Raw genomic sequence first — 13,676 nt, 5'->3', positions numbered from 1 at the left:
CCCCAGGGTGGGGGCTCGGGGACCAGAGGAATGGGGCCAGCCCACCTCGCAGGCTCCTGCTTTCTTCATCTACGAAGGATGCCCCGTTCTCGGCTGTCCTGCCTGTGAGACGGGTGCGTGGCAGTCCCTGTGTCCACAGGGCCTGACAACCACAGAGGGAGGTGATGGGCTGGGGCAGGGGCGCTGGGGCTGTGCCATGTGACAGGAGGCAGACACTGGTGAACAAGCCTGATATGTCTATGCCGGAGCCCAGAAAGGGGAGGAAGGGGAGTGGAGCGGGGAGTAGAGGGGGGAGAGTGGGAGGGAGTAGGGAGGAAAGTGGGGGGGAGAGGGGAGGGAGGAGAAGGCGGGGAGGGGAGGAGGGGGAGGGAGAGGAGGAGGAGGGGAGGGGAGGAGGGGGAGGGGAGGAGAGTGGGGGAGAAGGGAGAGGAAGGGAGGGGGGGAGGAGGGAGGGAGGAGGGGGAGGGGAGAAGAGTGGGGGAGGAGGAGAGGAAAGGAGGGGGAGGAGAGGGGGGAGGGGGAGGAGAGGGGGGAGGAGAGGAGAGGGAGGGGAGGGAGGGGAGGAGAGGGAGGGAAGGGAGGGGAGGGGAGGGAGGGAGGGGAGGGAGGGGAGGGAGGGAGGAGAGGGAGGGAAGGGAGGGGAGGGGAGGGAGGGGAGGAGAGGGAGGGGAGGGAGGGGAGGGGAGGGAGGGGAGGAGAGGGAGGGAAGGGAGGGGAGGGGAGGGAGGGGAGGGAGGGGAGGGAGGGAAGGGGAGGGCCAACGGGAGGGCTGCCAACTGCTGTGCCCGCTCAGCCCCCAACCACCTGCTGCCGCCTTCTCGGCCTCCAGGCCTGGCCTTGAACCCAGACGTGGTTCCCGGCCCACGTCCTTCATCCTGCATCTGGGACTTGGATCCTTCTGCAGGTCCGTGGACTGGGGAGTGTCACGGCGGGAACTCGGCCCTATCCACCCCCTGTCCCTTCGTCCCTGCGGGGATGAGGAGCGATGGGCCAGGTGAGTCCCTCCCGGGGCTCCTCTCCGAGTCCCAGCGACACTCATGCCCTACAACCGAGAGGCGTGGTGCGGACGTGAAAACACACTCGCAGGCACTGTCCCCAGGAGACAAGGGGTGGGGGGAGACTTTGTCAGTCTCGCCTGGAACTCCGGGAGCTTTTCCCGTCTCCAGACTCAAGTTATTTGACAAACCAAGACAATTTTTCTGTATTATTTTTTAACGTATTCCTTCTCCATCTGCTTGGTTGCGCTCCTTCTGGAACCCCTGTGATTTACATGTGAAGTCTCCAGAATCTGTCCTCCTCCTTCTGTCCTCCTCATGATTTCCAGCTCCTCATTTCTTTGCCTCCCGTGTCAGGCGTTTCTTCCCCGTCATCTTCTGAACCACGGATCTACCGCTCAGGACCTGCTGCCTTCTACCTGCAGCTAGCTCCGGAGCTGTTCCACTTGGGAAACGGGAGTCTTAGTTGCAGGAAGTTTCCATTATGCTGAGCTTACTCTCGGCCGTTACCCTGGTCTGCAGTCAGCGCATCAGGTTCCCTCCGCTTCTCCAGGAGAGCCAGGGCCGCGCCTTCTGAGTTCCCATGGTCCTCACCCGTGCGGAAGCCCCCCCTGCAGCCCTGCAGCTACCTTGGCCTTTGCCAAACCCCAACCAGGGTCCCCGCCAGAGCGGGCCAAGCTGTCTGTCCTCCACCAAGGCTGTCTCCTTCCACCTTGGGGCCCTGGGGGAGCCCTCCTGCAGCGCCAGGGGTGCGGACGGACTCCGACCTCCCCTAGAACTTCTGGCAGAGTCTCTGGATCCAGGGAGACTGGCTGTATCTAACCAACCACTCAAAATCTTCCCTGAAGTACCTAATACCTCAAGCTACGGCCAAAACAGAACTGGTGTCTCCTAAGAACTCTGATTCCCCGCCCTGTACTCCCCTACTTCTCTGATCCACAAACCTTAATCCCTCGGGGTCCCCTCACCATGCATCAAGTCTTCTTGGTCATCCTGGGTCTGATTACCACATCGTCCCATCAGGATATTTTTCTGCCGTAATCAGATTTTTTTTTTAGGATGTACAGTCCTAGATTGTGGCTTCTTGCTTCTAGTTCTTTATCTCAGCTCTCATATATTTTAAAAGCATATATTTAGGGGCACCCGGGTGGCTCAGTCAGTTAAGTGTCTGCCTTCAGCTCAGGTCATCATCCCAGAGTCCTGGGATCGAGCCCCATGTCGGGCTCCCTGCTCAGTGGGGAACCTGCTTCCCCCTCAGCCCCTTCCCCCAGCTCATGCTCCCTCCCTCTCTCTCTCTCAAATCAATACAATCTTTTAAAAATATATTATTTAGTACTTACTGTGTGCTAGGCCCTGGGTCAGGTGCTTGGAAAGTAACAGTGAACCGATCACGGTCCTTACCTCCAAGGTGCTTGCTGCACACTGAGGGGAATGTCTACACGAACAGGAAACACTGCACGGAGGGCCACGTTCTGTACAGGGATAAAGGACTGTGCTGTGGGAATGAGAAGAATGGGTACCCACTCTCCAATAAGTGTCAAGGGATCCAATCCTTTATTTCTTCCCTTCACCTTTAACATTTCTTCCTCTTCAATAGGAGTCCCTAGGGCCCTGCATTCTCCGGGTCCCTCCTCTCCGCGGTGTCCTCCCCCTGTCTCGTGACTCTTGCCCCCTTCCCCTCATGGATCTCCCCTGTCACATCCTCTCTTCCCTAGCAGGAGCTACTCATTCCTACTATTCTTACCCCCATGGAGCACCACTGAGAAGACCACCTCCTCTGTGCCTCCCACAGTAGCTCAGGGAACACATTACATTTATCACCTTCTCTTATCTGCTACTCTTATCTCTACTATCTGAAGTCAGCTCAGCTTATCTTGGCTCAGACAAACTTAATTATAGCTATTCTTGGCTCTGCCAGCATTATGATTTTAAGCAAGTCTCGGACTTCAGTTTCCTCCTTTGTAAAAGGAAAACATTAGACAAGATCTCTTTCGGAGGAGGTCTCTTCTACACTTGACATTCTATGAGTTTAAAAACTTAGTAAACAAGCCAAAACGTGTTTACCATGAATTTAATGGAATGTAGGGACTTTTATCTCAGTGAAAAGAAATCAAAAATCAAAATATGAACTTTATCACCGACTTCAAACTTTTATACTGTCTTGCAGCCATGAGCAAGCCTTTGCGACTCAAGGTGAGCTTAGTGGACCCACGGCTTCAGTATCAGCATCTGGATCAGAATCTTTATTTTAATCAGATTCCAGTCAGAATCAGGAGATTCCTATGTACTTGAAAGTCTGAGAGGCCCTAAAGAACACGGACCAAAGAGTCTTTAAAAAGGCAGATTTAAGCATCAATAGGAGGAACTTTCTAATTTAGGAGGCAGACTGAAGACAGAATGGGATGTCTTAAAAGGCAACGGAGCCTCTAGCATTGGGTTAGCACAGAAACAGGAAAAACACCTCTCTGGGGTGTTGTACAGGGGAATGGAGTATCCTACACAGGTTTACACGCATGGTCTGTGATTTCTCCAAAGTCCGAGGTATAAGGCTTTTACATTCAACCTCCGCCCATTGCGTTGGTTCTGTGCAGGAGGCCGTAGAGCCAGAGCTGGAGTTGAGACACTGTTACTACATACAGATGTGATGGTGGAAGAGAGGAGAATGGGGCAGAGGAGAGTGACGGGGGCCCATCCTGATTGTATGTTATTTCCTTCCTTCCCGGAGACCCCTTCTTGGGAGGCTGCTGGGCCTATTACAAGCCTAAAACCCTTTTTATTGCCTAAACTACATAAGGCCCTTTTCTCCCTCCCTGGTCAAGGGCTTGGATTCCCAATTTAGAAGCTAATTCTTGTTTAAATTAGTCCATCTCATAGATAGAATTAGAAGCTGGGTGATGATTTGGAAAATACAATCAATTTAGTCCAATTGTTCTTGCACGTCAGCTCCATCCAATAATGAAGAATTTGCTCCTCAGGCCCCAGGGCTGACAGGGAGCCATTACCCATGGGAGTGAGGTCAGTCAAATAGAATGCAGGAGCCAAATGGGTTAAGGGCTGCCTTCTTCCCCCAACCGAGGCTCCCAGCCAGGGCCAGAAAGGGGGAGGCTGAGATAGGGAGGTTAGTGATCAGATTCTACGAAAGGAAAAAAAAAAAAAAAAAAACTTGAGCACAACAGGACAATTACGTCTATGAGGTTAGATCCCAAGACAGAGCCAGATAAAGACAAGGTACGCATCTGTGCCTCAGTTTCCTTATACGTAACCGGAGGGTAATAGACCTACCCAGCCACCTCATGGGACTATACTTTGGAACAAACAACATAATTTATGTGAAACCTCATTTATTCATTCATTCATTTTTAATAAACATTTATAACATCTAATATTCATTAGGCATCTAGTGTGTACCGAACACTGCTAGGTAAAATAGCTGATTTAATGAATAAGTCACAGTCTGAACTTCCATGGAACTCATGTGAAACCATACATTTACCTAATAAATAGGGACGGTGGTGATGATAGTGAGGATGATGACGATGATCAGGCATTCACCCCAGAAGATACGGCTAGCCAGTGTCTGATTGTAATGTACAGTGAAAGATTGTTCCTTCCCCTGCTCATCTTGGCTGTTGAGCTAAGAGAGATTAAAATGCTTTTATACAAAGCAAACAATATACATATTTTATGAAATACATTTCTCTGCCTGTTTAATTGTGGGATTTTTCAAGAGAGGCAGAGAGATTCACCATTCACCACTGAGATGACTGGGTTGAGTTTTAGCTTTCAGTCTCAGGAGGGACCTCTGACCATTGCAATGCCCTGGGTCCTGCAGCCTTCTCTCGGCATGCAGGAGGCCCATGTGGCCTCAGGGTGCCCAGCCGTAAAGCTACGATGTCCACTTTCCCACTGCTTAACTCTTCTTAAGCCTGATTTATTGCAAACGAATTTGCTAAAACTCACAAAGACGACGGTAGTTTACCAGAGAACAAGGAAAACGTTCATCAGAAACGGCCTGTCCTAGCATCTCTGGTGGTCTTCCCAATTCCTTTCACGCCGCCAAGATACTCCCATCCCTCCCTTAATCCTTAGTAGAGACATTCCAGCACCCTCCTCCCTCCCAAAATTTAGGAACTTAAAAGGTGGTTTCAAACTTGGAGATATGCTGAGCCTTCCTGAATAGCAACTGTGGAGTTCTATGAGGGGGCCTGTGGGTGACCGCAGCTAGGCGAGGCCTAGGAGAGGACTCTGACTCCTTAGCTACCTCGATAGGCTAAGGCCACTTAACAAGAAGGGTTTACCAGCAAACTGATGACCCAGGGTCTGGGGCCTCTTTTCTCAACCTCAGAGTTACGTCATGCATGGGAAGCCCGCTTTCAAAATCTGCCAATTGGGTCACCAAGGTGTTGAAAGAAGTGTAATTTGAATCCAGGGACCCATTGTGCCAGGACTTCATCATACCCTCACTACATTAAAAACATGTCATTCATTCCATAGAATATCGTCTCTACCCACTACGCTGAGCACCTTATTTGTCCCTTTTCCCTATTGTTAGACGGCAAGCTCACTGAAGGTAAGTAAAATGTACTGCCTGGTAACAAGCACCTAGCAGGCCCTCAATAAATATTAGCTAAATAGGTGAACAAATAAGTGGATTAAAAGAAAACTGAAAGAAGAGAATGCATACAGATTTTTAAAGACCTTTAATCCTAGAAGTCAAAAGGGTTTTGGCTGTCACCACCTACTTAGCAGAAATGGCCACCCCTATCCTGCCACCCCGTCAAGGCGAGATCACTAATGGGTCACGGTGCTCTGTCCTGCTCGCCATAGATGCAGCTTCAGAGTACCTCACTCAACACTTCGCGCCTCCACAACCAGTTCACTGAAATCGGCGCGCAAGAGAGAATGGATTTGCTGTCCCTGATCTAGGTCGGCTTCCTCAGCTGGGACACGGGCTCTCTTAACCTTTCCCAATCAGTACGCGACTGTGTGGTTCCCACTCTATGCCTTACCTGGACATCATTTTAAAGATTCCGTCTTTTTCATATTTTTTTTATTTATTTATGATAGTCACAGAGAGAGAGAGAGAGAGAGGCAGAGACACAGGCAGAGGGAGAAGCAGGCTCCATGCACCGGGAGCCTGACGTGGGATTCGATCCCGGGTCCCCAGGATCGCGCCCTGGGCCAAAGGCAGGCGCCAAACCGCTGCACCACCCAGGGATCCCGATTCCGTCTTTTTCAAAGAAACACAGCTACAGGGCCTGGAAACACGGTTTTGTGTGGATGTTAGCCCGGCTGCCATGCCGGGAGGCCCCCTGCCAAGCCCGGGCTGAGCTTCCAGGGCCCGGATTCCGCTCGGGCTCAGATGCGGGAGCATATGCCGCAACAGAGAGGCGCTGGCCGCGGTGCTGAAACGTAGATACAGACGTGTGACACAGTAAAACCTACATTATTGAGGATTTAGGGTGTTTGCTCTGCTGAACGAGGGATTAGAGACCACAAAGCCCAAAATGACCATCCATTTGTGGAAAACGGAGCTGGAGAATTAGAGCTATCGGATGCGTGCTCTAACCCAGGGGGCCCTATTAGAGCTCTCCCTAACTCCTTCCCCCCGTGATCCATCCGTAGGCCATGTGAGGACACATCACCAGCTCCCTTACAGAGACCCTGAGTGCGGGCAGCCAGGGAGGAGAGATCAAATGAAAGGCCGTCTTCCCAGTCACAGGCTTGGGTGCGGGCATCTTGGGTGGGCTGCCCGGTGAGCAGCCACCGTAGCCTGGGGGCTGATTGTCCGAGCTGGAGGTTCCAGAATGTCATCCTGGGGATCTCACTGACTGGCCAGGCTCTGCCTCCATAAGTGGCCTTGCCTCCATCATTTCTTCCCAAAGTCTGAGGAAAAGCTGATCCTCAACATTCAGCACCCTTTCCATTCACACGTCCAAAACTTCTCCTTGCTGCCCAGAAATCCTGACAGACTCTTGCTTGTTTTACAAAACCAGAGGGGATGTGTTCTTCAGTCCCCTCAGCCTCGCGTGATCAATGAGGCTGTCGGAGAGAGTTTAGTGTGAGTTATTTATTTTCCTTCTGCTGTAACACATAGATCAGCCCACATGCTGGCTGGGCAAAGAGCATCAATGCCCACTGGTGCTGAGTTTCCCCTCCTCGACTCTGCTATTCTCATGGGTCCAGGGGAAAGGAAGAAAGAAAGAAAGAAAGAAAGAAAGAAAGAAAGAAAGAAAGAAAGAAAGAAAGAAAGAAAGAAAGAAAGAAAGAAAGAAAGAAAGAAAGAAGGGAGGGAGGGAGGGAGGAAAAGAAGAGCAAGGCCTAAGGAATTGTGAGAGGTCTGCTTCTGATACACTGAGTAAAAAAAAAAAAAAAAAGATTTCTCAAACCTTTTAACACCAAACTTTTCTTTTTTTTTAAGACATTCTCTTTTTTTTAAGGTTTTATTTATTTATTCATAGAGATGCAGAGAGAGAGGCAGAGACACAGGCAGAGGAAGAAGCAGACTCCATGCAGGGAGCCTGATGTGGGACTCGATCCAGGGTCTCCAGATCACGCCCTGGACTGCAGGCGGCGCTAAACCGCTGCGCCACCAGGGCTGCCCACGCCAAACTTTTCTTTGAGAATATGCTTGATCAGAAATCACTAATTAAGTCTAGATTTTACCTGTAACTGTCACGGCCCCATTCTTCATCTCCTCTCAAAAGCAGTTATGATACCAAGCACCTTGGGTGATGAGGAAAAATTTGGAGGTCATCGCCCCTCCTCCCCCCGCCCATTATGTCCTGGGCAGCAGGCTTGCCCGGGTCTCAGCTTGCTCCCCAGACAACCCATTCCTCTTCTTTCTTTCAGAAAAATCCAGTGGTGGGGCACATGGGGAAAAACGGATGGCCAACGGAAACAGAAACCCCAGGCGTGAGAGGAGCAGGAGCCATATCTTTCATTTCTCTATTTTTCTGCACCTAGTGGAAGTCCCAGCACAGAGCAGCCTCCCAGAAATTGGTTGAACGAATGAATGAATGAATGAAATCAAAGCACCTAAGAGGAAAGATTCTTAGTCCTTTTTAAAAAAGATTTTGATTTATTTATTCATGAGAGACATAAAGAGAGAGAGAGGCAGAGACACAGGCAGAGGGAGGAGCAGGCTCCGTGCAGGGAGCCCGAAGCGGGACTCCATCCCGGGTCTCTAGGATCACGCCCTGGGCTGAAGGCAGGCGCCCAGCCGCTGAGCCCCGAGGTGTCCCCTTAGTCCTTCTTTATGTCCTCCAAGTTCCAAAAGAAGGTGACAGTGGCCCAGGAGGAAGGAGTCGCTTACGCAGAAGCTCTGTGAACATCGGAGGTCTAAAGTGCCTGCCCGTCACCCCGGCCGTGGAGGGGAGTCTGGGCAGGAAATTAAGCAACTACATCCATCATATTTATTGAGCGGCTCCTCTGGAGAAGACACGTGTGCAGGAGGTCGGTCGTGCACGTCAATCCCCACGCTCTGAAGCACAGCGCACTCCTCACTTTGCATTGCCGTGTGCTTGCTCTCCACGCTCCAGCCGCGCTGCCCTGTGGTTTTCCTTTTCTCAAACACACCGAGCCTTCTCCTGCCTCCTGGCGTCGCCTACTACCGTTCTCTAGGACGGGGCCTCGGGCCTGCAACGCTGCGTGCCACTGGCCCTGCCTCCTGCAGGTTACAGCGTCACTGTGACCCCTTGGCAGAGGCTTTCCTTGATCCTCCCAGGATCCCCCCTAAGTTCTTTGTCCTGTGATTTCCTTCTTATATCTCATTCATTTTTTTTTAAGATTTTATTTATTTATCTATTCATGAGAGAGAGGCAGAGACCCAGGCAGAGGGAGAAGCAGGCTCCATGCAGGGAGCCCGACTCAGGATGGAGTCCTGAGGATGGAGTCCCAGGCCCCCGGGGTCACGCCCTGGGTCGAAGGCAGGAGCCCAACTGCTAAGCCCCCAGGGCGTCCAGCTATATCTCATCCAACACCCGTGTTCACGCAGTGTGTCTGCTGGTGCGTTATGCCCCTCGCATATAAGCTCTAGAACTAGACCGCCTGCATCAAATGCCAACTCTGTCGCTCACTAAACATGTCACCTTGATTAAATTACCTAAATACTATGCCCTGGATTCCTGACCTATAAAATGGAATTTATAATAGAACCTTATTGTTAACCGTGCCTCATAAACCAATGTCATGAAACTTGTTGATGCACACGAAGAGCATGAGCACCACCCGGTACACGTCAAGGGCCCGGCGAAAGTCAGCTTCTCTCTCTGCTGTCACTGCTGCTCTACCTTGGTGCCCGGGAAGAGCGCGGCCTCCGAGGAGCTTATGACAGGCACAGGGTGTGTGCCGAACAAACGAGAGCACGCAGGCCTGAATAGCAGGGCCCGGGAGTACCCAGGGAGTGGTCAGAGAGGTCAAGGGGTGACCTGGGGTGCCCGCACTGCCCAAAGAGGACAGAGACTGTTGCCACACCCCCAGACAGCGGCACCCCCGAGTCACGGGGCTCTGCTCCCAGAGCCTCTCATGGCTCCCTCAGCCACGGGGAAAGCAAAGCAAAACAAAAATGGGTTCACCTTATGTTTGGGAGGCTACGGAGGCTTTGGAGGAAAGGGAACCCTCGTGCACTGCTGGGGGGAATGCAAGTGACGCAGCCACCGCTGCGCAGAGCAGGATGAAAGTCCCCCGAGGCCTTAACAGTAGAGCTACCCTGTCATCCAGTAATTGCGCTGAAGATAAAGAGATAAAGCAAGACACAGACTCTCAACTATGGAGAGCCAACAAGTGGTTGCCAGGGGGCAGGTGGGACAGGGATGGGTGAAGGGGAAGGGGACGAAGAGCACCCCGCAATGAAGGGAATTGTTGGATCACGTATTGTGCTCCTGAGACTAACAGAAGGCCGTGTGCTAATGGCACTGGGATTTGAGAAACTGAGATCACTCTGGAGTCCCCAAGCCGTGCATCTGCCCCCTCCTTGAGGATGCGGGGACCTGAGGAGGGCAGGGCCAGCCTCTGCCCACAGCTGAGGAAGAAGGCAGCCCTGCTGGAGAGGGAAGGGGAGGGAGGGAGTCCTGGAGACCAAAGCACCATCTCCAGTTTGTTATGGGGAAACGACAACGTTCAGAATCCAAAGCTCTGACCAGAGACCTCCCGACGAGAGAGAAGGGCTGAGGGGCTTCCTCTCCGTTGTCTCTCCGGGCCGTGAGCTCGGCCACCCACGACAGCGCGGGCACAGGCTCCGTGAGAGCCCACGGGAACGTGCCCAGTGCCTGTCCCTGCCTGCCGGGCGCTTTGGGGCCTTGGGGAGTTCACCCTGAGGCCCTTCCTCTCAACTCCCAGCACCCACGGGGAAGGGGCTGGTGAGGGAGGATGAGCACCTGCAGCAGGGGCACTGCTGGGGAGTCTTCCTGGACCACTTGTCCATTCACCTGGGCACAATCCGCGCTACGGATCCCGGATCCCGGATCCCGGGGCAGGGAACGGCTCCCTAGGGATGGGGCTTCCACAAGCCCCGCCCTGGACCCCAGAGAGGCAGAGGGCAGCTGGGCAGCTTTGTTACCTCTCAGGGGTGGAAAGGCGGCCAGAAAAGGAAGTGTCATGACCAATGGGAAGGCCACAGCGCCTGCTGGAAGAGGAGCCCAGCACAGGCAGAGGGAACCCGCAAGGGGAACAATTAACTGATAAGAACAAACTAATTGTCATTCATATTAAATTAGGGCACAGGTGATTTGGAGAAAACCTACAGACCCTCCCAGATGTTTCTTGGGTTTTGCATTGCAGATGATGGCTTTATGGAACCGTTCTGGGAGTGGGCTGCAGGAGCTGGGCCAGGACCAGAGCAGGGGCAGGGCTCCCATCCTGTTCAACCGCACAGTAAACACATAACAGCTTGTCCCAGAGGACAGACCCAGGCCGTGCATACTAAACATTTTGGTGGTAGGCTTCGGGGGGCCTCTGAGGAGAGGGGCTCACTGACCCCTGGCAGGGAAGAGGGGGAAGGGGAGCTGCAGGGGCTGCTCCAGATGTTTGAAGCAAGGGCTGACTCGTGGGATGCACGGAATCCAGATGTGGAAGGGAAGGATTTCCACAGGCCTGCAGAGGCCAAGCAGGAAAACCGAGAAAGGACGACCGTTACGGCCCCAACCACCTTGTGGGGTGCGGTGCGTGGGGGTGGGCTTGGGCATGCACTCACGCATGCACGCGTGCACGCACTTGAGGCCTAGGAGAGCTGTGGGTGTCTGCGTGTGCATCGGCCACTGTGTGCACATCTGGTGTCTATATGGCTGTTTGTGTATTTATACGTGTTCACGCACTTGGGGTGTTGCCAAAACTTCCCACCGAAACTAATGGCAGGCTGTTCCCTCTTCACTGAGGCTTATCATGCTAATTTTAATCCCACATTATTGTTTTAAGTTGGCTCTAAAAATTAATATTAAAAATTCTGTAAATAGAGCCTGGGGCTAAATTGCAAGACAGGTCCCTAGAAAGGGGTTTTATTACCGCTCTTGTTCTTATAGGAATAGCGAGGGTGAAGCCTGTCGCCCATCCTGTTCCATCCGATTAGCCTCCCATCAGCGGGAGGGAGAGCACTGGAGAGCGCCTGTGGTCACCCCCGCAGCGTCTTTGCAAGGGGCCTGAGGCTCTTCACGGCCTGGGCCTGGGCTGACCGCAGGCGCAGGGGGCTGGTCCTGGGGAACTGGGGGAAACACGCTCATGGCCCACACACTGCTGACAGTGACATCGTCCTGGGGTTCGGTTCCCTTGCTTGTAAAATGGGGGCCGAGAGTAGTTGGTCTACAAGGGCGCTTCTATCCCGCCACTTGGGGATTGTGTCTCCAAGGCCGCTGGTTTCGTGGGGGTGACAGGCAGTCCCGCGCCACAGGCAAACTCACGGCCGGGGCCCTCCTCTGTGCCCTGTGACCTGCCCCTTCCTGCTCCAGTTGGTGCGCAGGGGACGCAGAAGGTGGAGACAAGGACAACCGGGTCCCCGGAAAGACTGTCTTCACAGGGTCCAAGGAGCAAGGGTGACTCCAACAGGGGACGGAAAAGGAGTCCGGATGGCTGCAATCCAGGGTTCGCTGGGAGAACAGGGACAGGACCCGGTGCTGCAGCAGAAGGTACGCGGGTTAGATTTGGAAGAACTGAGAACCCTGGGTGGCTCAGCGGTTTGGCGCCTGCCTTTGGTCCAGGGCGTGATCCTAGGGTCCTGGAATCAAGTCCCATGTCGGGCTCCCTGCATGGAGCCAGCTTCTCCCTCTGCCTGTGTCTTTGCCTCTCTCTCTCTCTGTGTGTCTCTCATGAATGAATAAATAACTCTCTCTGTCTCTCATGAATGAATAAATAAATAAAATCGTTTTTAAAAAAAGATTTGGAAGAACCTTCTTGCTGGGAAGGATGCCTGGTGACCACAGGAAAGGAAGAGGGAGCGAGAGGAAGGGACACCTGTCCCCAGATGCAGAACTAAGCATATTTTCAAATATGTGTGAGATGGTGCAGATGATGAGGCCCCTTCCTCAACTCAAGATCCTGACCAGAGTGGCTGGTTTTGCGGCCCCGGCCCTGCCCCTGCAGCACCACATATGTTCAGGAGGGAGCAGGGCCCCGGCTGGGTGGTGACCAGGGCAGGGAAGGGTTAGGGGAGGCGACGGTGCCTCTCAGCATCTGCCCTGGGCGCGCAGAGCCACGGTGCCTGCTCCTAGTACTTTGATTCAGCAAAGGGAAGAGGGAAGAAGGCTGCACACCCTGTGGGACAGTTTGAGCTTCTAAAGAACAATGACATCCTCTGGCCCTGCTTCCCCTGAGATCCGCACTTCCTCAGGGACCCCCACTTCCTCCAGGCCCCTCTGCTGTCCCCAGGCCCCCCTCCTCCCCCAGGCCCCCTCCCCCGGCCCTGCTCCAGGAGCTGGCCTCCCTGGGCTGTGCCGAGCCCCGAGGGGCCCTGCCGGCAGGTGCCCGGGGCGAGGGCCAGCCGGGGGTGCGGGGCCTGCGGGCGCCGGGAGCCTCCGCACACGCTCCGCCGCCCGCACACGCGCACGTGCCTGCGCAGGACTCCGGCCCCCGCCCCGCTCCCCGCTCCCCGCGGCCGCGGCCCGCTCCGTCCCCGCCCCCGCCCCCCGCCCCCCGGCTTTGTCCTCCGAGCGTCCGGGGCGCCGAGGGGGGCCCTCGGGGCGCCGCCCCCGCCCCCGCCCCCGCCCCCGCCCCAGCTGGCCGCCCTGCCGCCGAGCCCCGCCCCCGCCCGCCCGCCCGGAGACAATCACCCTTTGAGCGCGGCCGCGGGGCCGGGAGCAGCCGGGCGGGGCGGGGCGGGGCGGGGGGGGGGGGCCGCGCTTTAACCCTCGGGGCCCGGGGCCGGGGCGAGACCAACGCGGGCCCCCCCCGCCGCCCTGCTTGGTCGCGCCCGGGGCCGTGCGGGTCCCGCCGGCTGCTCGCGCTCGGGGCGGGGGAGGGGAGGGGAGGGGAGGGGAGCGGAGCGGAGGGGAGGGGAGGGGAGCGGAGCGGAGCGGAGGGGGCGGGGCCCGCGCGGGGGGCGGGGGCGGGGGCGGGGCGGGGCCGCTGTCACCGCCGCCCGCACCCGCACCCGCGCCCGCACCCGCGCCCGCGCCGCCGCCGCCGCCGCCGCCGCCGCCCAGGGACCCGCGCCGCCGCCTGCTGGCTCCGGCCCCGCGCCCCGCGCCCCGCGCC

Source organism: Canis aureus, chromosome 3, assembly GCF_053574225.1.
Source record: "Canis aureus isolate CA01 chromosome 3, VMU_Caureus_v.1.0, whole genome shotgun sequence".
Classification (NCBI taxonomy): domain Eukaryota; kingdom Metazoa; phylum Chordata; class Mammalia; order Carnivora; family Canidae; genus Canis; species Canis aureus.
Note: the sequence above shows the minus strand (reverse complement) of the source record.